This window comes from Ixodes scapularis, unplaced genomic scaffold, assembly GCF_016920785.2.
Source record: "Ixodes scapularis isolate PalLabHiFi unplaced genomic scaffold, ASM1692078v2 PGA_scaffold8__174_contigs__length_109621045, whole genome shotgun sequence".
Classification (NCBI taxonomy): Eukaryota; Metazoa; Arthropoda; class Arachnida; order Ixodida; family Ixodidae; genus Ixodes; species Ixodes scapularis.
Window position 1 is genome coordinate 41,863,192 of NW_024609883.1, and position 25,089 is coordinate 41,888,280.

The following is a 25,089-nucleotide window of genomic DNA, read 5'->3' on the forward strand; positions in this document are numbered from 1 at the left end:
CCCGCTTCCAGCTGCAATTGTGCGAGTGACGATGCTTGTTCACGTAACCTGTCGCGTCCTTCCGACCTTCCACGCCATGGAGACCTCCTCTTTGTGGAAAACGATTTCCTTGTAAGCCGTGTCAGGCGCCGGCGGGGACAGCGAGTCACCCTTGGGAGGTCCTTTTGTTGGACCAGGCGTCAGTGGCGAATTGTACTTCGTTTCATTATCCGTTAAACCAAAATATTTTTTTTTTCTTTTCAGTAGCACTGCAACGTGACGCGCAGTCGTCCGGATGATCTCATCGTCGTGGCGCGAGACTTGAACCCTTGACTGTCAGCGTCCGGTGCAATCACTCAGCGTACTCTCCGAACGTCGTGGGAATAAAGAGGAGCCAGTCATAACAGTCTCAACTTGCCGAAGAAAAAATAAAAAAAGGAGGAGAGTTTGTTATAAAAGACCGTCTAGCCGAAGCAAACCAGACATGTTTCGTCATGAACACCTTAGATGCAGACACTCGCTTACCCGACTCTGCACAGCCTATTTCTGAAATTCAACGCTGTCGTTCCATCCAGCCCGTCGGTGGAACGTCTTTTTAGCTTGGCTTGGGACGTCTTTAGGAGGAAAAGGGGAAAACTTTCGTATCAAGAACTTGAAAGTCGATTGCCTCTGCGAGCGAATAAAATATTTTGGTGAACAAGCAAGCCATAAAAGGACTGCATTTATTTTAGGCTCGCAGGGTTTTTCACGGATCAAAACTGCTGTTCATTTTGCTACCAAAAATATAAAAAAGGAATTTCCAAAGTAACTTCAAAGTAACTCGCTACTTTTTACAGTAGTTTGTAGTTTACTCAATTACTATTACAAATGCGTAACTTCTACTGTACTCCAATTACTTTTGGCGTCGATACTCAGTAACTTAACTTAACTACCTTTTTTGAGTAATTTGTACATGTCTGATTTCTGTGCCATACCAATGGCGGCCTTCTAGTGATGATAAAGGAAGACGTTGAAGATGCTCCTAAGCAGATCTTGCGAGGCCTGTACATTCAGGGGGTCAGTACGACGCGACGTAGGAATGGAACGCAAGAGCTACGTAAGCGTTTATTTCTGATAACTCAGATTCAGTCCATCTGTGGGCGGCACAGAATCGGCTTTAAAGCACTTTGGTGTATAGAATTTTCTCGAGGCATCTGAGTGGGTCGGCGTTTTGTTCTGAATGCAGGTTTTTGGTCCCCATCGAACTGAAAGTGATCGAGAAGGAACTCAAACTGAACAATTCCTCGCGTGCCGTTGACTCGCGAAAGTGACGGTGCCGATACAAGTTCATTTCCGCCACTGATATGGCAAAACCTAAACTGCTTTACAAACCACCAGATGGCACTGAATTTCGGAAAGGGTCTATTAGGCACTACACAATATTTTGAGCTGAAACGGTTCACACACCGCTATTTATAATTTCTCGCAAAGAACAAAGCTGTTAGTAAAACATATAAAATAGCGCAACAGAAACAAGGACAAGAAGTAAACAAGACAGGCGCTTCTTGTCCTTGTTTCTGTTGCGCTATTTTATATGTTTTACTAAGATGAACCAACTAGCCCAACAACGTACCTTACTAAACAAAGCTGTTTATTTGATACAGCTACCGACGGCGCACAATCAGGTGTCAGTAATTGTTTTTTTTTTTTTTTTTTTTTTTACCAGTGTGCGATGTTCTGATTTTATACTTGCGGCTTCATTAATATAGAGAATGGGTGATTACTAATTTCTGAGGAATTAGTAAATATGCCCAATGTACTTCAAGAATATAAAAAAAAGAGGATACATTTTTAATGAAGTGACCAATGCGGAATGAGTTAAATTGCCACGTTTAACGCACAACCGCTAAGCTAAAAAGAAATCTGTGAGCCTTTCTCCGCATCTGCTCAAAGGCCGGTGAGCTTTTCTCCGGTGAGCTTATCTCCGGTGAGCTTTTCCCCGGTGAGCGTATTTCTGCCGCCCGCTCTCCTCCTCTTTCCTCCTCTCCGGCGCCTTCGTTGATTCACGTGACGTCACGTGACGTCATGTGTGACGTCATGTCACGTAACGCGTAAGGTTACGTGTGACTGTGATTTCATGACCGTATCGAACCACTAAATTTAGCGAAAAGGATTCCGCTAAATTTCACGAGAGCATTTCTCGTTAAATCTGGCGGAAAAAGTTTCCGCTAATAATGGCGGGAAATGTTTCCGTTATATTTTGCGTGAAAATGCTGTGATAACTTTGGCGGGAAAGTTTTCTGCCATATTTGGCGGGTCGATAGGGTCGAATGTATGCGCGTTGCATTATGGGACGTTTTGGACCCGCAGGCGCCGACACCGACTTTTCTACGACACAAACTCCTAAACACTATCGCGTTAAAGAAAAAACAAAAAAAAACAAGTTAATCTTGAACGCGTTTTTAGGTTTTGGTTTCTTATCGGAGTGCATATTTGCACCCGCGGTTCTGCTTCCTGGGCTCCTAAAATCGTCAAACACAAAGGGGGGGCTAAAGTTGACGGAGCGCACCGATTGGTCTATCACGGCGATGACTTCGCTCTTTTTTCGCCAGCGTCCAATCAGCGCGTTCTGCGAACTTTCGGTTCCAACTTTGTATTAGACGAGTTTAGGGCCCCTGGTGACCGAAGCGCGAAGCCACCGCCTCGCCTTGGAGGGAAGTATGACGCATATCTGTTTCGCGTCTCGGCCACCGGGGAGCAGGACCGCTTGCGCAAAAAACCGTTCCGACCGATAGGAAATCAAAATCTAAGACGACATCTGAATGAAAGGGAGACTGAACCTAAATTTCGAGCTCACAATACAGGGCTGGGGCGATAGGCAGGACGCTGCAGAATCCCAAAACATTACTCATACAGCGATCTCTCTAACGGATGGCCGTATTTTCGAAAAAAAAAAAAAAAAATGCGCGACTGAACTTCTCCGACGAGGCAGACAAGAATCGGCATCACGATTCTTATTCTCTTTCCTCCTCGCATCTACTCGTCGAGCTGGTGAACCGAAGCGAGGAAGAGAGAAGCGAGGCCGCTTCCCCTCATTCTCAACTGTTCCAGGAGGATCGTGACGTCAGAGTCCTCGTTCGTTCGCGCACTTCTTTTTAAAAAATACGGCCATCCGTTTCAGATATCGATGTACGAGTGAGGTTATGGAGTTCGTAGCGTCCCGTTAAACGCTTCTGTAACCTTATTTTTTGAAATCCAAATTTCGGGTCAGTATTCCTTTAAAGGGGAGTTCCGGCATCCTTTTGAATCTCTTCAACTCAACACATTTGCTAAAAAAAAAAAATTATGGAAGTAATATATTCTCGAAACCGATACTAACCTGCAACTTTCCTGGTCCGCCCGCTTGTTGTAACGTCAGATGTTAGGTCTGTCCGATTTGGTCTGAAAGTTCTGAACTAGTTCTGCCCGAGTTCAAAGGAGTGCAGGAGTCGTGCAGCAGCGGCTCAGAACCAGTGCAGCCACCGCGTTAGGACTGGCGCTGTGATCGACTTCCGGAGACGAAACGCAGAGTGCCGTCTGCATCTGTTGTGCTCTTGTTCTCCACTGGTTAATTATTCGCGGTTTGATGAGACCATTCGCGTTTCTTTAGTTTTAAAGTATATAAACGAAGCTCTTTCTGTGAATGTTTCTTTAATCGAGTGCACTATACATGTTTTCTGCACGAAATGCATTTCTGACTGCAGTTCTCAACGGTGTCCGCTTTTTATCGTGTCTATAAGCGTTCGTGCCCTTCATATTCTTTTAACAACAGTAGATTCATTCCAAGTCTCTCGAGTTTCGCATTTTGACTATAAGTTCGCGGCATCAGGATGATTTCTCATCGGTATTTGGTGGCGGTAGCGCGCAGTAGCGGTCCCTTCGAAGACGAAGGCCTGACGAGAGCGTCATGGCCGAAAACGTTATCGACCGTCATTTTGACGTCAATTTGGAGAGTTTATTCTGATTCTCAAGAAAGTTCTGCGTGGAACTACCAAGCAAATGCCGACTCTCGGCTTTTTTTCCCCAGGCCCAATAGTGGGTGACCACAGGGCCAGCGGACAAAGTGTGCGGTAACATGCTCAGCTACGGGACATGCGAGTGCCAATGTATTAAATCCCAGACCTTTGCAATGCATTGGGATCGTCAGTCTGCGTTCAAGAGTAATTGACGGCGGAGGCTATCAAGAGTGTGACACTAATACTGTGACTTTTAAAGGGGCCCTGCAAGCACTTTTTTACTGGTTTTTAGTTTGCACCGAACCTGAGCGCACTGAGCTTTTCTCGAATTTCGCTTTATTTTGATAGTTATAGGCAAATTAAAATTACAAAAACAAGCAAAAAATAACCTCCCTCATGACGTCCTTGGTTGCTTGAGAGTGGCCGTGAACTAGAGGAGGGATAGTGAGCTAAGCGAGCGCTCACGGCTGCCGCACTCTGTGTTGACGGCGCGAGAGGGCGCCACTAAAGCGTGTTTTGGATAGGCTGTATACAGCGGGTAACCAGAGTGGCTCTCATTGCATTTGCTGCTCGATTAAACACTAATTCGGCATGACACTTCATTGGCCACAAACGACAGCAAACAGGGGTAAAGATCAGTTCAGAATGGGCGCCACTTCGCGCTGCCGTACCGCGAAACGGTTAAAACGCAAGACAAAGCTGCTCGCTGAAGGCCTTCGGAACGCTCGGAGCTGGTCGGATCCTCCAGTCCATACGACCGCAGCGCCGCCGCGTACATCCGGGACCTCTCCGTGTCGGCGCCTGATCCCACTACTCCTTTCTAGTATGCACCGCCTTTTCCACCGCTTGGTGGCGGGTATGTCGACGGGTCATTTCTTGTTTCCGTTCTTTATAAACTGCATTTGTTTCTTTTCTTATCTAAAATACGGATCAAAACTACTTTTATAGATAATTGAAACGATTCGGGCGCCACTTGTATTTTGTATTTTGACTAAAAAGAAGCTTTTAGCGGCTCTGACCAGTATTGAGCCCAGGACCAAAGACGTCACATTTTGCGCGCTTTCGGTACCGCGGGTCGCCCTCGTCGGTGGAGGAGGCTTCCGCGTCGTCCGGTTAAAATATGACGCACTGATATCTAGTTCTCTCCGTGCCCGCTGGCTTGCCCGAACCCCAAGAGACATGAAAACCGCAAAAAAGGTAGACGCTCAAATATGATTGCAGGGCCCCTTTAAGAAGAAGATGAACATAGTACCGCGTAGCATGAAAAATAATTTATTTACGTGAGCAACGCTTACTACAGAGATATTAATCTGCGCGAGCAGGTGCTTAAAACGCTTTGAGAATATCACAATCGAGCAAATTCCTACACTCGGTTAGGATCTTGATTTCGCGTCCGGCACGCGTATATTACTTTCATAAAGTAACCTCCATCTCGGCGCTACTGCTTAACATCGCAGGAGTTTATGCAAGAACTCCGAGAAATGGGAGCGTGGGCAGAAACGGGCGAGGAGTGCCGTCTGCTCTCGTCGTCTGCTGTCGTTGTCTGCTTCTGCACGAACGCTGAACTGACTCCGCAGCCGGTGCAAGGTTTTTAGGAACTTTGTCTGAACTCGTTCAAAACTAGGATGAATTGAACGCGCCAATGCAGCGGCCGTGCAACTTTTGTTTAATCGAATGCTCCAGTTCCTGCACTGCTGTTCAGCCAGTTCAGGCGAATCGAACAATTTGAGCCTATTTCGCCCACCGTGAGAGGTAGCCCGAAGGTCGCTGGGGTCGTCCGCTTAAAATAATGGACCAGGAGTAATTAAGCTTGTGTTAATTAAGCAATGACCAGGAAATGTTTTAAGATTTTCAGCAGTAACTTTCAGACGACTCACCGTTACGCACGGGTATACATATTAATGCGAAAGCATTGACTGTCCTATGGAGCGAACCGACGTAATCATCCGCGCCGAACGGCAGATAAATTCCTGAAGTCGCGATCTGAGGCATCCCAGCTTTGAAACCACGCAAAAAGCCAAGTAAATCGGCAATGATATTGCCGCGCACGCAGCTGACCAAGTAGGTGGTGTTCTTCACGATGTGTTTAGGCTCCTGGGCCTCTACAGTCTCTGGAGGACGAGGACGGGTGTCAAAAACGCGCACGCACAGGTCCGGCCTCCAAGAGAGTACTTCATTGAAAGTGCCACTTATATACGTGAAGTGTACCGTGCACTGTCTGAACCACCTAACTGGTCGTTAATGTTGGACAGGTTAGTCTGTCTTGAAATATTTTAATGTAGCCGCGAGGCCCGATTACGGGCCAGCGCGCTTTTAACATCTGTAAATGTGTGTTCGTGCCTTTGTGCTTTTGGTTGTCCTTGTAAAAACAAGCAATAAAAAAAAAAACAGCTTCTGGCGTAACGGTTATCGAACTTGCCAACCACGCAAAAAGCCAAGGTTCGATGCCTGGCCGCGAGTACACATTTTTGGTGACTCTGTAATGTGATGTTCTGGTAAATTCCAGAACCGTGTTGGCTGATTCGAGGATAAAGTGCTCTACGCGTCGAACCTTCTACGCCGATTGTTCCAGAAGCTCACGCGTTTACAAAATTGGCTCCGCGTGGCAAGCCGCCACAGTGAATATCGTCCCAGCGCTCGATCCTGCTGTCACGCCGACTTCGACGCGCGCGACGCTCTGTTATCTTCTATTCTCTTTTTTTTGGGAAAGGGGCGGGGGGGGAGGCACAAGCACAAGTTCGCCCCATTAAACGTTTATTTATTCCTGTTTAATGTATTGTTCTTTTGGTCCTTCCCCGTGACAATATGAAGCCTACGCGCGTCGGTTTCAATTAGCGCCACCCCAGGTCGCTGCGTGCCCGCGCCGTAGCAGAAACGGCCGAGGCGCCGAGAGCATCAGAAGCGGCCCGGCGTGAAGAACGACGTACATTCTTTCGCATTCACAACTCATAAGAAGTGCTTCGCTGTACCTCGAGCCTTTTTATACTTCGTTTCAGCTGAAGTCCGGACGCGGCCGACGCTACAAGCGCTAGCTCCGGGCTTTCAGCGTGCCTGCCAAGCACGCGTGCTCGTGCAGTGCAAGCACTGTTCAGGGCCACATGCTCGCACTTGCAGCATCGGCTGTGTATGGACTTCAGCTGAAACGAAGTATAGTACGCGGTAAAAGATTTATAAAAATTAACGGGGGACCATCCATATTTCGCCGAAGCTACAACGCCGTAAATAAAATGTGGCCTCTGTCTTACATATTTCTGGAATGGGTCGATTTATTGATTTAAGGTGATGATTAGCAAGTGTCTCACTTGAACCCTAAGTTTATTTTCACAACTTACAAGCCACTTAATTAGCAACCCTTTGATAATTATTTAGTTAATAGTATGTTTTTGTAATTGGCGACATCCGCCGTGCCTAACAGTTTGTACCCGAAAAGAGTAAATTTTGTTTCCCAACCGCCTTATTTTTAGGCACTTTTTTAAAGCCCTCCTTGAAACACGCATGCAGGTGCCGCAGCAGTGAGATAACGTAGTTCTGAAGAGGACATTGCTGGCGGTGTTTCGATAAGATTGCTTAAAATCGAAAGAATAAAACACGAAGGACAAGCAGAGGACAAACACGTTCTTTCATTTTAAGTATTCGTGTTCAAGATCGCTCGCCTTTACCAGTCCAGATAAGATCGCTGCTTCGACAAATTTCCCTACCGCATTCCATTGATCTCGAAAGGAAGTTGGCGTAATCATACGCAGGTGTCACAACCTTTAAACTTCTTTGATATGAAACACGAGGCGACGCTGCTGGAGGAGGCGTTGAATAATCTACATACGTTTTCGAGATTATTACACTTCAGTCGTCTTGGTTCATTGTTTCCAGTTCCCGGAAGCTTTATCTGTGATAGCAAGAAGCGCTTTTCCGTCCGTCACAAGTGTTCAAACAGTCCGAAACAGAGATAAACAGCATCGCCTGAACTTCTTCGATCCCCGAGTGGATCCCACCCTGTGCAGAGCCAAACCCGACTCTCTAATGGTGGCATTACACAGCTAGGTTGTCCACATAAAGAAAAAGCGAACCTCTTCTAAACTATAGCGTGGGCAGACGTGCACGATACTCATCACGAGTCATCAAATTACTTGTAATCAATTACTTTTAATTTTTTAATAATTTTATTACATTTATTCGAAATTTTAGAAGAGTAATTTGATTACTTTTGGAACTAAATAAATTTCTCGGAACCGTTACTTTTTTTCCCTCCTTTATCCAATGTTTTTACTCGCTTGTACAAGTTTCCCCCCCAAGGAATCCTGGAACCGAGTCACCGAGAGGATGATGCTTGGTTTACCAAAATCGGTGAACTAAAAAGATAAGTAGTTTACAGACAATTGCAAGCATGGCGCCCCGACCGGTGTCCAATTAATTCGAGCTAGTGATGCAAAACTATCGAAAAATTGACAATGAATGCTATCGATAGTGTCGAAAACTATCGATACTACTATTGGCAGTTAACAATCGATAGTCGAATACCGATAGCATTATCGACAGTTCACTATGGAGAGTGCTGGCGACATTGCAGTCGATAGCACTATCGACGATAGGTTGCATTTCGTCGACTATCGATACTATCGAAAGTCAGCTTTGAAAAATCTATGGAGTGTTAGGAAAATTAAAGCGCTACCGAAAAAGGGAATGACGACGGATATGTAGGGGCAGACAATGCGGGGGCCCTTCAGGGTCAAGCCGTCCGCTGATAACCGGAACCAAAAGACGAGCTGCTTCTTTATTTTTGTTGGAAGCAGCACTATATCGCGGAAGCAGATACGGGGAAACGCTTGCTCCCCAGTGCCATCTGGATTCTGGAAAAGTTCCCAAACGGAGATGAAATTCTTCAGTGATATCCTGGTAAGGGTGGAATGCGATAGCGTTATCGGGGCCCCTTTCGCAGCAGAGCCGTATATGGGGAGAGTTTGGCGAATTTGTGATCTCACCGCCATAACGCCCCCCTCCCGATTGAGCCAGTCAACCCGCGGCGCAGAGCGAAAGGCTTGAGCGCATGCGCGTGAACTCCCGTCTGCTCCCAGCTGAGCGGGGAGTGCCGCCATCTTCGATCATTCTCCCGGCGGAATGCGTGGGATCGGCATCTAAATTTCGATTATTTTCTTTTATAGCAGTGGCCCTGGTAAGAAAATGATATACTGTTATTCCTTGGTGGGTTAAAAAGCTAACAAATGAAGTTTTCTCGATGTCTGGCCGCAAACTTTTATTCAGGCGAAAAAAAGAAGTCAGCCCGTAGCAGACGACGCGTAGCTTCAACAGTGCTTTGTAGAGAAAGCGTGAAGCGTTAGAAAGTGGAGGAGAGCGCTCCTCCGGCGCTCTCCTCGAATCCCGGAGAAAAGCTCACCGGAAAAAAGCTCACCGGAGATAAGCTCACTGGAGAAAAGCGCACCGCAAAACCGGTGGATGCGGAGAAAAGCTCACCGGCCACTGAGCGGATGCGGAGAAAAGCTCACCGATTTTTTTTTCTTTTTATATAGTGGCTGTTGGATCATGCGTAACATATATCAAGTTATTATCATTAAAATTCCTCTGCTTTGTAAAAAATAAAATGTCAGTTTTTTGTATTATTTTTTAAGCTTATTGGGTATATCGCTCCCAAATTAATAATTGCGGCCGAGTGTTTTCTCTAGCTTACAGTCTAGGCAACGAAAGCCTAACTGAAATCTTTATGAACTTGAAGAACAGGAAAAAGTTCAAAAACCTAATATTGTTTGTCTAAAACCTAAAAATCAAAACTGTAAATGCCAAAAATCTGAAAGTGCATGCGCAACAACGCTGTGCCTGAAATTCTCTTTGAAGCTTTTGTGAACGTTCAAAAACAGGATAAAACAGTCTGTACGATATCGACGCGTTTTCTAGCCATTCGTGCTGGTGTTTCCACACGTTGTCTTTGTGTGATAGTGCTCTTCTACGGTGAGCCACTCATGACCTTCAGAGCTGCAGTCTGCCACTGTTGTTAGTCGTGACCTATATAAAAAGTAGTCTTCTGTAAGGTAGCGAATAGGGCGAGTTGGTAAACGTTATACGTGATGAAAACCGCTCACACAACGACGACGGAGTGAAGACAACAAACACGACAGGACGAAGCTGTTCTCGCAACTACAGTTTTGTTAGTGAAATTAACAGAAAGAAAAACAGCGTAGCCGACACTGATTACATCAACACTTACTTATCTATTAGGCACTACACAATATTTAAAACTAAAACGGTTCATACACCGCTATTCATAATAGCTCGCAAAGAACAAACCTCTTTATCTGACAGAGCTACCGACGGCGCACTGTCAGTTGTCAATGTATATATATATAAGTATATATATATATTTTTTTACCGGTGTACGATGTTCTGAATTTCTACTTCCGGCTTCATTAATATACAAAATGGTTGATTACTAATCTCTGAGGTATTAGTAAATATGTGTAATGAACTTCAAGAATATCACAACATTTTTTTAATGAAGTGACGAATACGGAACGTGTTAAATTGCCACGTTTAACGCAAAATCCACTAACTCAAAAAAAAAAAAAAAAAAAAAATCGGTGAGCTTTTCTCCGCATCTGCTCAAAAACCGGTGAGCTTTTCTCCGGTGAGCTTATCTCCGATGAGCTTTTCTCCGCCACCCACTCACCTCCACTCTCCACCTCTCTGGCGCTTTCGTCCATTCACGTGACGTTACATGACGTCATGTGTGACGTCATGTCACGTAACGCGTGACGTTACGTGTGTCTGTGGCGTCATGACCGTATCGAATCACTAAATTTAGCGAAAAAGATTCCGCTAAATTTGACGAGAACATTTTTCGCTAAATTCGGCGGGAAACATTTCCACTAATAATGGCGGGAAATGTTTCCGTTATATTTTGCGTGAAAATGCTGTGATAACTTTGGCGTGAAAGATTTCTGCTCAATTTGGCGGGTCGATAGGTTTGATAGGATGCGCGCGTTGCATTATGGGACGTTTCGGTCTCGCCGACGCCGACGCCGACACCGACTTTTCTACGACACAAACTCCAAAACACCACCGCGTTAAAAAAAAAAAAAAAAAAAAAACGTTAAATTTTGACGTGTTTTTATGTTATGGTTTTTTATCGGAGCGCATATTTGCACCTGCGGTCCTGCTTCCTGGGCCCCTAAAATCGACAAAAACAAAGTTGGGGCTGAAGTTGATGGAGCGCACCGATTGGTCTATCATGACGATGACTTTGCGCTTTTTTCGCCAACGTCCAATCAGCCCGTTCCGCGACCTTTCGGCTCCAACTTTGTGTTTGACGAGTTTAGGGCCCCTGGTGACCGAGGCGGGGAGCCACCGCCTCGCCTTGGAGGGAAGTGTGAGGCATATCTGTTTCGCGTCTCGGCCACCGGGGAGCAGGACCGCTGGCGCAAAAACGCGCTCCGACCGATGGGAAATCAAAATCTAAGACGACATCTGAATGAAAGGGAGACTGAACCTAAATTTCGAGCTTACAATACAGGGCTGGGGCGATAGGCAGGACTCTGCAGAACCCCAAAACAGCACTCACCGATATCTCTAACAAATAACCGTATATTCAAAAAAGAAAAAAGCCCGACTGAACGCGGCCGACGAGACAGACAAAAATTATGACCGTCCCGATTCTTATTCTCTCTTCTACACCCCCTAGAGCTGAAGGCCGCAGCGCTCCTCCGGTGACGTCACACGAGTCGGCTGGCGAGCACCGCGGAAAAGTGCTGCACTGAGGGCGTCGCGAATAGATTTACCGACATAGAATGGCATTTTTTATTGAACCGAACCTTTGTTAATTAGTAAAAGAGGATTTTTAAATATCTTCATGAATGGGAATTTTCGACCAAACATCAGTTTGGTCGAAAATATCGAAACCTTTCGATTTCGAACCTCGGGCGCTTCGCGGCGTCCCTAACTAGGATGAGTTGAGTGTTCCAATGCAGCGGCCGTGCAACTTTCGGTTGAATCGAGTGCGCCTGACCCGGCAGTGCTGAACTAGTTCAGCCCGTTCAGACGAATCGAACATCTTGAGCCTGTTTCGCCTTAACGTCAGAAGCAGTCAGAAGGCCGTTGGGATCGTCCGCGTAAAATAATGGACTACGAGTAACGAAACTTGCGTTAGTCAAGCAGTCAGCAGGAAATGTTTTAAAATTTTCATCATGAAATTTCAGATGCCTGGCTTTTACGCAAGGGTGAATATTTACACTTCGTTTCAGCTGAAGTCCAGACGTGGCCGATGCTTGAAGCCGGAACTCCGGGCTTTCAGCGTCCTTGCCAGCCACGCGAGCACGTGCAGTGCAAGCACTGTTCTGTGCCACATGCTCGCGCTTGCAGCAGGCTGTGTATGGAGTTAAGCTGAAACGAAGCATAGTACTTGGTGAAAATTGTATAAAAATCAATTACCATCAATTTCTGGCCGAAGCTCAAACGCCGTAAAATACTTACCCTCCCTGCCATACAAATTTCTAGAATGAGTTGATTTCTTTGATTTTCCGTGATGATTAGATAGTACTTCATTGGAACCCTAAGTTTATTTCACAACTAAAAAGCTACTTAGTAATTCGTAGTTATGTATTTAGTTAATTAAGTAAGTTTTTGTAATTGCTCACGTTTGCCGTACCTAACGGCTTCTTCCCCAAAAAGATTTTTTTTTAATCCGTTTTAATTTTAAATATTTCTGAAAGCCTTCGTTGAAACGATGCGGTGAGGTCATTCCGAAGAAGACATTGTTGACGGTATTTCGATAAGATCACGGCTTCGACGAATTTCCCTGGCGCACACCACTGAACTCGAGCGGAAACAATGGGGTAATCACACGCAGGTATCACAACCTTGCAACATCTCTGATACGAAAACACGAGGCGACGCCCCTCGAGGAGCCGTTGAATAATCGACAGGTTTTCGAGCTTACTACACTTCAGTCGTCTTGGTTCATTGTCTCCAGTTCTCGGAAGCTTTATCTGTGATAGCGATAAGCGCTTTTTCGTCCGTCACGAGTGTTCACAGTCCGAGATAAAGATAAACGGCATCTCCTGAACTTCTTCGATCCCCGAGAGGACCCGTGTCTGTGCAGAGCCAAACCCGACGCCCTAATGACGGCTTTACACAGGTTGTCCACATAAAAAAAAAAAGCGAACCTCTTCTAAACTATAGCGGGGGAGACCTGCACGATACTCATCACAAGTCATCAAATTACTTGTAATCAATTACCTTTTGAAGTAATTTTGTAATAATTTTATTACATATATTAGTAAGTCTTTACAAGAGTAATTTGATTACTTTTGGAACTAGTAAAATTACTCGTAAGCACTACCATTTTCCCTTCCTTTTTCCAGTGTTTGTACTTGCTTGTACAAATTTCCTCCCAGTGAATCCTGGAACCAAGTTACCGAGAGGATGATGCATGGTTTTTCAAAGTTGGTGGATTAAAAAGATAAGTAGTTTACAGACAATTGCAAGGCGCCCCGGCTGGTGCCCCATAAATGCGTGCTAGTGATGAAAAACTACTGAAAGAATAGTATCAATACTATCTATAATGTCGAAAACTTTTGATGGTAGACTATCGATAGTACGATCGATAGTAGTATCGAAAGTTGACTATGGATAGTGCTGGCGACATTGCAGTCGATAGTACTAACGATGATTTCATTTCGTCGACTATCGACAATATCGAAAGTCAGCTTTCAGAAAACTACCGAGCACTACCCAAAAAGGGAATGACGACGGATATGTAGGGGCAGAGAAAGCGTGGTTCTGAAAAAAAAAAAAAAAAAAAAAAATTGAAAAAAAAAGAAAAAAAAAAAGAAAAAAAAAAACATTGAGTAGCATTCTCGTTCAATATAGAGGGAAAACAGAAATGACGGTTCTCCTGCTTTTCTGGCGCACATATTTTGCATATTCATCGGGTTCAGATATCAGGCCCGCATTTGTAAAACTGTTCACAATATTCAGTATTTATTGTTTGAATTGGAGCTAGGAAAAACACTGGCTGAAGACATTTAACATCAGGGTTTTCACAAGTTTGTTTCATGCTAGTGTTTTCTTTATCATTCCATTGACACATATTCCTTTACATAGCCTTGACCACTGACAGGTAAAAATTGACACTGTGCTGGGGATCATAATTTTTTTTCTTACCGGATGAGCGTATATATCGAATTCCCGAAAATCGGGGATTAGCTGTTGACGAAAGCAAATAGGCTTGCATGCCGTGGTATATTGCCACTTTTTGTTCAGTTCTGGTTTGACAGAGTTTAATAAGGTGCCTGGGAAAATATTTACCTGTTGGTGTAAAAACAACTTCAAAGTGCAGAGCCGTCACATAATCTATAAATAAATATATTTGAATCAATAAGTGTAACCGAGATCCTATCGTGCAGACTTCAAATTGAACATTACCCTCAAGCTTATGCCAAGAAAACATAGTTACTGATGTTTATAGTTTTCCCATTCTTCAAATAGAATAAGTTTGAGAACATAACTGGATCAAATATAAATGATAAAAACGAAAATTTCTTGTGATTTAGGTAATGATACACTTGGTAATGAGGCATTACTTCAGTAGGAAATTCTTGTGAGTCCGAAACACAATATTGTTTTCTTCCTTTCTTTTTGTTGCAACCTATCTGTTTCGAAAAAAAAAAGACACCACACTTATCTTTTTTTTTTTTACGGTGAAGACAGGGCCCCTTACTTGCGCATTCGATCACCATACGTAGCATTATATTCAAGCAGGGGTCCGGAGTTGTGCAACACATGTATATGTGGGGGCGACAGGGATACATGTATCTTTTATTGAGCTCATAAAAAGCAAAGGGCACAAGAAGATATCTTTTATTCATAGTTTTGCAATAGTACACAATATATATTTTGTTAGTTTATTGTCACTAGTTTCTAAGGAAGATTTCTACCCTTTCGTGATTTTATTCCAATAGGTTTTAGATTGTTCCTCGAAAATTATGCGGAAGTCCATAATTGATTGCAGTTGTGTCCTTCTCCGAGCTAAACGACATTTCCTGGACGTTCTTCGTCCACCAACTAATAAACCCCAGTCGACAGCATTGCGATAGCTGGATATCGATGGTTCCTCAATCATGGAATATAAACGATTTCGCGATAGTCGGCCGTTGAGGGTACAACGTTTTAGGGAACCGGTTTTTGCACATCCGATACGGTATACGATGCGCCCTCCGGTACGAACTGGCCATGCGCTATCACAGAAGACGCGCATGCGCAGTTCGTATACCAGAGGGCCCATCGTTCCGTATCGGATGGGCGAAAGCGGTTCCCTGAAATATGTTTCCTAGTTTTATGATAGTCGACTATCGATATAGTTTTACGATAGTTGACCATCGATAGCAAGATAGATAGTTTTTTTTTCACTATCGATAGTTAAATTTGGCTTTCAATTTTGATAGATAGCTGAGAGTTTTAGGGAACCGGAACAAAATACGATCGATAGACAAAAACGATCGATACCTAATTGGACCCATCGTGTTCCTCGAAACGACTTTGGGGGAACCGTATACGGTTACAGAGGATCAGTACAGTTCGCGTCCCCTGGCAACGAAAGCCTGCGTCGGCCTCATCGAGAGAAGACGGATTTCCGTGTGTGTATGGGAGATTCGCTAATCGAAGAAACTGAAGTGAATAAAATTCGTAACTCAAAAATATAGAGAACTTAACATTGTATTGTTCATAGTTCGTCTAGTTTTTTTTTACTTACATTCGTATTTGTGACATAAATGTTCGTCTGCTAAAGTAGCAGACGAGCTTTATGACAACATTGGCGCCCGATCTTTTAATGAGAAAGCAATAACGGGGGGGAGGGGGGGGGGGGGGGTCCCATGGAGTGAACCGACGTCATCAGCGGCGCAAACGGCTGATAAATACTTGAAGCCGCGATCTGAGGCATCCCAGCTCCGAAGCCTTGCCAGAAGCCACGCGAACCGGCAAGTAAATGAAGCCGAAGGAGGCCGCCGCGCGTCAGTTTCAATCAGCTAGCGCCACCCCATGGCGCTGCGTGCCCGCGCCGCCAGCGAGCAGGAATCGGCTGGCGAGCTCGGGCTGCCGTGCCGTCACCCGAGCGCGCCAGCTGCTTCCTGTAGCCACTTCTGTGCTACCGACAGAACGGCGGCTCGGCCGATGTCAGCGAGGCGCGGCAACTTCACGAGGATGCGCTCAAAAACGCCCTTCCCGCGTTTGCATTCACTACTAGTAAGAAGTGCTTAGGTGTACTTCGAGCCTTTTTGACGACGACTTGGGGTTGGCTGTATTCGGCGAAAATAACTTAGAAAAAGGAATTTTTTACGACTGCCTGCGCACTAAAAGAAGACACTTGTTGGCGTCAAGGCATGTGACGTTCAACCTGGCGTTGGTGGACTAGGAGGGCACGCAGTTCAGCTTCACGAAGGAGGATATTTCCATCCCCGATCGGCGCTGCTGGCTGAGAGCATTGTAGAGGGGAAGACAAGGAAGGGGTTTTGTAGCCAGCTTGGAATGTCACCTTTGGTTGATAGGAACTGAGCATCCCGGAGACGCTGACAACCAACGGTTGGGTCCGGGTGTCAGCTGTCAAGGGGACGATGCCCTCGCGATCAGGCTGAGGAGGCTGTCCTACCCCAACCGCCTCGGCGTTCATGTTGCTCTCGCGGTCGCCTACGGTACAGATAGCAGACGATCACGGTCGTACGCCTGTGAACCGATCATCGCACCGTGTACGGTACAACTACGAAGAAAAAAATAATAAAGACGTGACTTCCCTGCTGTGCACTTTTTTTTTTTTTTTGGATTATCGCTTAATGCTCAGAGGGCTCGTTTTGCAGAATATATATGATTAGCATTAGTACACAAACTTTTAACTCATACAACATTTGTAAAGTAAGTATCGAGAGTCTTGAAGAAAAAGACTGTTTTTGACTCTGTTGCCACTACAAATAACCCGCATAGTCATAATGGACACTGCAAAAACGGTTAATAACTCCCAAAAATGCACATCTCTATGTCTGTTTTAAATGATAAAACAAACTAGGAAATGTATTAACATAAAAGAAAATAATCCTTCCGTAGGACAGTCGGTCGGATTTGAACTCTCCATCCTACGATCCCAAAGCAAGTGCTTTAACTGAGCTACTCCACAGTTTTTTTAATAACTTTAATCAATAAAAAAATACAATCAGAAAACTTAAAACACAACCATTTCGTATTAATACTTCATGTCAAATCAATTGCTTCGCAATGCCGAGTTCTCACTCTTATTGCACGAAACGTTCAGGCAATTTATACGTAACGGTATGCGAGTCACACAGTACAATAAGTTAGAGATGAACATGGACTACAAAACAAACTTCGCGCCTCAACTTAGAGTATTAACATGGTCAGACATTTACCATACTACTCATTCGAAAACGATGAACTAAGATGTTAGCATATGTTTAAAAGTGCGGTAGGCTTAGGCATGGGGCCTCAAGGAGACTGAACCATTCTGGTGCCGGTTCGCGTGCTTCGTATATACGCTCCTTACTTTGGCAACTTCTTCAATAAAGAGAGATCTTGTCGTACGTTGTGGTTCAGCATTTCTCTCTATTACGCGGCACTTTTACAGGCTATGCACGCCCAGGAGCATGAGAAAATCATACGGAACAGGTGCAAGTTTTTGAACGGGAAGAAATCTTATATTATATTTCGTAAAATCAATATCCCTCTTCAGTGTTCGTTGAAGAATATCCCAAAAGAAAGACCGCATCATTGCAGTAAATGAACCAATGTTTTATGGTCTCAGGCTAATTACATAGTGGACAGTTTATCGACCATAACACAAAAAAAAAAACTTTTCCTGAAGCACCATTTGACATGTAGTGTTGAGGTATGCAATTTAATGAAAAATGTCTTGGCATAGAGTGATACACACATCGTTTTAACGTGTTTCAAAACATCCTCTCCTGGACTTTCGCTAGGCATTGATTTATAAATTGGGAGAGAGAAAATCTTCAACTAACGCACGAGACAAACAATTACTTGAAGCACTAAATAAATATTCCAACGAAAATCGATGTTTCAGATAGAACAATGCGTCGACAGCCTCCTTCGAGAATGCTTAAGATAGCATTGATTTACGTTTGTAGTTCTGACTAGCGTAAGTGGCAAATGCGATACCAGCTTCGTGTGGACACGTGACAGTAGGGAGCGGATGTGTCATATTTAGAAACATCAATACGGTCTAGAGACCAGTTGGCATACATACAAATGAGCAAAGGCCCAATCTCCAGACTCAAAAGCTAGGAACAAGTTATACCGTCTGATCAGTTCCCAGGAGGAACTCCAAATGAAGATGGCAAACAAACGATGGAATGCCTGGATTCGTGGGCGGGAACAGTATATTCTTGCAGAATGTACATCAGTTCCGATGCGAGAAAAATATTGCAGACTGCAGCCTTGGAGAAGACGGAAAGATCTGTACTCGCCAGGCGTCAATTTTTCGTTGGATAGTTGTCGCAAATGGCATGCAGTATAGCTCGCTATTCCTGGTTTGGGCGAGAGGTACACCGAGATACTTTATCTCTGGTTGATTCCATTAGATTTATGGAAGTTTCGATGCCGTTGTTCTCCACATGCCCAACCAAAACCCATTCGACTTATCATTATTACCTGATGCGTCAGTCAACGCACACAATTTATGCCTTACCCGGATTGCTGCTTCTACACTTTCCTTGTCAGAAAAGAAAGCAACATTAATGGCATAAGCCAACAATTTACCTCAGTGAAATTGAGGATCTACCCTCAAACATTAAGGTCTCTAATTATACTAAGGCACAATGGTTCGGGATATAAGGCAAACAAAAGAGGGGGTAGAGGACATCCGTGCCTCACTGAAGATTTGACAGCGATTGGGGTTGAACGAGTGTTATTAACAATAATTTTGGTAGAGCAATTTCTGTAGCATAACTGAATGCCTGAAAGGGCAGTGACTTCAATAATTACATGATAAAGAATTTTGAACAAAAAAGAGCGACTGACCCGATCAAAGGGTTTTGAAAGCTCTAGTTGCACCAATGCCACTTTTTCATTGCTATCTGTAACTAACTCAGAACGGATCTGGCGACGTGTACGTTGGTTTAAATTGTTCGTTTTCTGAATCCTCACGTCTGGTGTTCTCCAATTAGAAAATGAATTATCATGTGAAGTCATTTTGTGAGTATTTTCGCAAATATCTTGTAGTCTAAATTATATAATGATGTTGATCTGCAGCCCCCAGTCTTTTTTAGCACTTCTTCATCAGTACGTTTAGGTATTAAGACCTATGACCTTGATAAAAAGTGGAGGGAGGTATTTTTTCTTTGTATCCTACGTGGAAGATATCAAGCAACTGTAACTAATAAGTCAATAAATTTCTCATAGAATTCCTCTCTGAGTACGTAAGGACTACGTGTCTTATAAGTGAGTTTACGGGGAATCGGTCTTCTTCAACAGTTAACGCTCAACCTATCAAAATGTTTTCTGCTTCTAAACAGACTGGTAAGTTGGACTGTAATTTTTGCACATCTTTTGTATCCCATCTGTTATCACTTTGCCAGAAAGCTTTTTGTAGCGGTCTAGGAAGTCGTTTAGGATCCCAGGTGTATCGAACGCAGTGGCGTGTTCGTTATCAATTGCAACAATTTGTTTTTACAGGGCATATTTTCTCATCATTTAGCGATCATCGTCTGAGGGATTTAATGAGCGTAAACCGTTCTGTTGGTGAAAGGATATCTGCTCCTCTAACTTGTTTTCATCATATTGTTGTAACTGTGCTTTGGCTATGTCAAGTCCCTCCGTGTAAGTCCCACGACTAAAAACTTTAAGTTCGTAAAAGGATGCCAGAATATTGAATACTTTTCGTCGGTCATTTCTCCATCAAATGCCAGGAGACTCCAATATTCAATGGCCCAATTCTGTACGATCTGTTTAAACATGTTTCACTTTGCAAATGTGGTAAGTGTGGCGAGGTGCAAAACACCTGACAACAGAGAAGAAATGCCTTTGGTGAATTCTTTTTCAGAAAGGAGAGTGACATTTAATTTCTACAAACCTTATTTGGAACGAAAGGATGACCGTTTTTTTTCCCGATGCGAATTGATATAGCCAGTGATCAGAGAAGAATATTGGGTTCACATTATAATCACTAATTTGAACGAACAATTCACCTCATACATAAATCCTGTCAAGGCGTGCATCTGATGAGTTTTGAAAGTGTGTGTAATGTAAAATCCCATATGTGACATCACCGATGACTATTAGGTTTTGCTCAATGTTTAATGATTCCAGTTTGGTGGCGTAGGAATAATTTCTAGACGTTTGTTGCGAACGATCTCAATTGCTGCACACATATTAAAAAAAAAAAAAAAACAGGGCGCAGGCGAGCTGGTGTAAGTTTACCATTTTGAGACGTCGTCGTGTTTCTTCCACCCAGTCTCAGGTGATCTAAAAAATGGTAAACATATTTAAAGTCGCCCAGAAAGATACTATTTTTATCTGTATTCAAATAATGGTATACAAACGAAAGAAAATATTCCTAGCCGACACTACATTAGGGGCATAAACATATATAAAGCTCACATTATTATCATCACATGTCAGGTCACACAAAAGAAAGCGCCCCTCCCCATCAATGGTCAAGAAATTTGACCAAAAAACTCTGGATTCCTTCAGAAACAAAAAACAGCCCGCTTAAGTACCGCATGCCTGACTTACGCGAATTTCGAAATCACCCATGAAAGGTTCGAATGCAATTTCGGTTCTTTGCTCTGTTGAAATCTTAGTTTCTTGTACAGCGAGGATATCTATCTGTTGGTGACCCAAGAGCTGAATAAGTTTATTTTTTTTGTCTAGGGTTTGAACTTGGAACATTTAGGGTCGCCACACGATGCAGATGACCACTACGCATGGCAATTCATGTTTTGGGGATTGTGGGCTAGGCAATTTCCCCTGAGAGCACGTTTTATGCTTTACGCAAGGTTTTTTTTGTTTGGCTGTCTGTTTATGATCTAAAAGCTTTGACTGTGTGACTCGGCTGTCGCCTGGCATTTCGTCCCTGCGTGGGTCTTCGTGAACCGTGCTGCACTCAATCATGGTTCCTGACCGCCTTTTTAAAAGACGTTGTCTCTTCGCGGTTCTTCTCTTGCATCGCGTTGACTGCATCGTGTTGACAGCAAGATGTAGAAAGTCCTTTGATGCTTTATTCGTGATGGAAGATTCCGAGCACACCATCACAACAGGGACGGTTCTGTTCGCTCCTTGCTTAGCTGTCTCTTGGAGTTGTGCCTTAGCCTCGCATGGTGGCTGCACAGGGCTGAGTATTTCTTCATAGTGAATGGGGAAAGACATGTCGCCTGTAGGTTCCACGACCTCACTGACGTCCATGAGGCTTTCCGTCGAAGGTTCTCCGCCCTAGAACGTTCTTTGACGTAGTCTCTTTGTGTACGTAAGCACTTAATCTTTTACGCTTTGTCAGAAGCGTCGGCACTGTGGCCATCGCGGTATTCCACTGTTCCGGCGGATTCGCTTGACCCTGTTGCACAGTAGACAAAGCGGGGGTCGACCCGGTACAAGCACGAGACACTCGCCTGCGAAGACCATTAGCAGGTATGGAATTTGGGAAGATGACACACGTTCGGCTAGCGACAGTGTCACTTCTCTGTTCATCGTATGCAAGCTCTTAATTCCTGGAACCCTCCACTTCTCACGTTCAATTGAGACCACTTTCGCAAACGGGTCTAGGGCTTCAACTATTCGGCGGTCTTCGATGTGACTAGGCAACTACAGCCGTTTTAGCTTCACGTCCTTAGTTTCAAGGTCGATCACAAAGAAGTTCCAACCTTTGATGCTGAGCTCTTTACATGAGGCCAATTTGGCCTTATCTTACAGCCGAGGGAGATCTGGTATCGTCCGAAGCTAGTTATGTCATCTGGGTTGATAAGGGGTAAAATGGGATCCCTGAAGTCCAGGTTGGAGGTTCGACATTGTACATGGGCTTTTTCAAAGGCCACGGAACTGACGTTTCACGTATGATTGGTTGGAGTCAAAAGAAAGCGGGAGGCATCAGCATTGATAAAGGCCAAAATTAGGAGGGCAAGGGTCCAGTGGAATGCGGCGAAAAGTTTTTAGGAACACATCAGCGCACACGGAAAAAAGACCGAGGCGCACCAGCAGACACTCATCACAAAGGAAGGGACAGAAATAAAGGGGGAAGAGGCAAGAGAATACATTAGACATAAAATCGAAGTCGCATTTTCGGAGTTAGGACCAGATCAAGTCGTAGGAAATGGTAGCGTATAGATAGGGTTGTTCGTTTTCGGGTAAAACCCGATTTTACCCAATTTTTACACACCGAACATGTTTCAGGAAAATCGGGTTAAACCCGACTTCTCCCCGAATTCCAAAACCACATAACCAACCTCTTTATTTTTACGCCGCACGGAGTTTGCCGTGCACACACGCTATCTACCTTACTTCGGGACAACAGTGACCTGTAGTTCATTTCGCAAGCTGCGTGCAGCACTGTGGATGCTACACGGCTCTCAACCAACCGGCCAACGAGCGCGCCTAACTCACCGTGGCATTCTATGGAGGCCGGCTGAGGAAAATCGACAATAGGCTTTGGGGCCTCGGAGGGACATTTCCGTCCCCCCGCTGTGCAGGTGGAACCGCCTCGGCACGTCGCGTAGCTTTGGCCCTGCTGCATGCACCTTGTGAAATCCACTATCAATCCCCCTTCGATCGCTGAGGTGTCGACGCCCAACAGGGTCTCTCGGGTAGCATGGCCATCGCGCTCACGTCCAACCTTTCTCACGAACAACGTTCGAGCCAGTCAGTCGCGTAAACAGATCGGGAAAACTTAACAAGTTTATTTCATAGCGAAATATCTGATCGAAGACGACCGTCCCTCGAACGGTCAGGATTTTTGTTGGCACCTGAGAGAGAGGAGGATTCCTTGGGCGGTACTTCCCTTGAAGCGACCGACTGCGATCGAAGCTGGAAAACCCTGATGCCCCCCCCCCCCCCCCCCCCCCCCGGTTACCAGCTTGAAACACATGCCTAATTTTAACGCGTTAGCAATAAACAGCTCGGAATACCCACCAATAATAAAAAAAAAGTGTTATTGAGTACATTCGTGTATTTAACCCGAAAAAACCCGAATTTCCGAATGTTTCCTAAAAAAACCCGATTTCTCCCCGATTATCAGCCTGAAAAATAGCACCCGATTTTTACCCCCCGAATTTAGAAAAATATAAAACCCGAAAAACGAACAACCCTAAGTATACACAACACAGGAGGAGGATCATAGTGAAGAAGAGGAAATTATCACGGGGGAATGGGGAAAAAGCAGAAGAGAAGGTTCCGGCTGGAACTGCGACAGGTCTAGGGCCGGTTTTCTCGAAGCGATGGTAAACCCATTTTGGTAAACCACGGTGCCTAGGAAGGGAAAAGTACCTATGTACTGTAATAAACGGCTGGATATAGAACAACAATAATTATTTTTGATTGTGCACTAAGATGCGCCATCTATCGGTGAAACAAGCCAGTCATTCTGTTTATCCTCTTTTTCCGCTGGTTGCAATTGATCCAATATGATATTTTAAGTCAAAATATAGTAATGTTGTGCTTGAAGACCAATTTAGTTGCTTCCGATGGTACAAAGAAATTTTAACTTCTATGCTAGAGTTTGTCGACGAATATTCGAAAATGCAAGAAACATTTCCTTCAATATGTTTCGCCATAAACAACGCATAACTTTCCCGTGTTCCTTACAGTCTGGCAACGCCGGTGCTGTAGTCTCGCTTTTGTTCCTTGCGACGCACGTTTCTGCGATTCCTGCTAATCTCAACTGTTTGCCCTCTCTTCCGTTCGCCCAATCGATCCACCGGTGACGAGAAGCTAAGCTTCTCGTCCCCGTTGAATTGCTGGCCACCGGGGATATGTAGAAACCTCAATGCTGTCGGCATACTGTCGGCGCACTGTGAACAAAAAAACAGTTTAATGTTTCAGCTGTTCACCCGGAACGAAGACTTTATTGAGGATAACCCCCTTTCTCCGCAAAGTAATCGCTGCTCACGAGTTGGCGTGCTTAGTGTAACAAATTAAACGTCTTAGTAAAATATATATCAACACTCGTTCGCAAAACATTTTTTTACTCACCATAAGAAACACTTGCAAGGCTTATGTACCGTCATATGTCTTGGATCCCAGACTGCTGAAGAGTCAACCCCAAGATTCTCGGACAGGCGAGCGCCGCCACTACTTACGCCATCTATCGGCCGCCGTTGCGCCGGCGCCCGTAACTCAATGGACCAAAGCGATCTTTTTTTATACAACGAAAACTAATCACTCAATCCCTTTGCACTTTTGTGTCACGTTTTAATACGTTGCCCTCAACCTCCACGAGAATTTTCGTGGTCCTGGGTTTATATTAAGTCTGGCCAAAATGCAACCAAACTTTTACTCATAGGTTCCTATGGCGAACCGCAGAAAAATCATACATTTTTTCAACATTCAATGCAAACCCTAAGAAAACCACACTATCCATTTAGTTGCATTTTGCTATATATATAGCCAATGTCTCTAGCTCCATGGAAACATTTTTTTATTTTCAAATTACTTAAATTTAAAGTGGTTCCCCAGGACTTTAAATACCAAAAAGAATCCGCAGTTGGTGAGGAGACTCGAGGATCCAGTGACGTTGTTGCGTTCCTAAATACATTTTTTTAGCAACATATGTAATGTATAACAAAACGACAACTACACTGAATATTTTCTTAATTGATAAACACGAAGCCTAAATGCAGGTTTTTTTTTTTTGTTTTGTTCTCATCGTGTAATTAGCTCAAATACATTATACTTAAAGCGCTGAATAATTAAGGAGTCAAAGCGTTTTTTGATCCGAACTATCTTTTACAAAGTGTCCAAATTTCATTTCACCAGCTATTCCACTTCCAAGAATAGTATTAAAGATAAAAATGCCAAAATGAGTGGGCGGGGTCCAGACATTTTGGCAAACGCGACATGAAGAGCACCATTTATGGCAACATTTAGCACTCTGTTACTGCTAATTAATCAACCTTATGTAGGCTTGCTG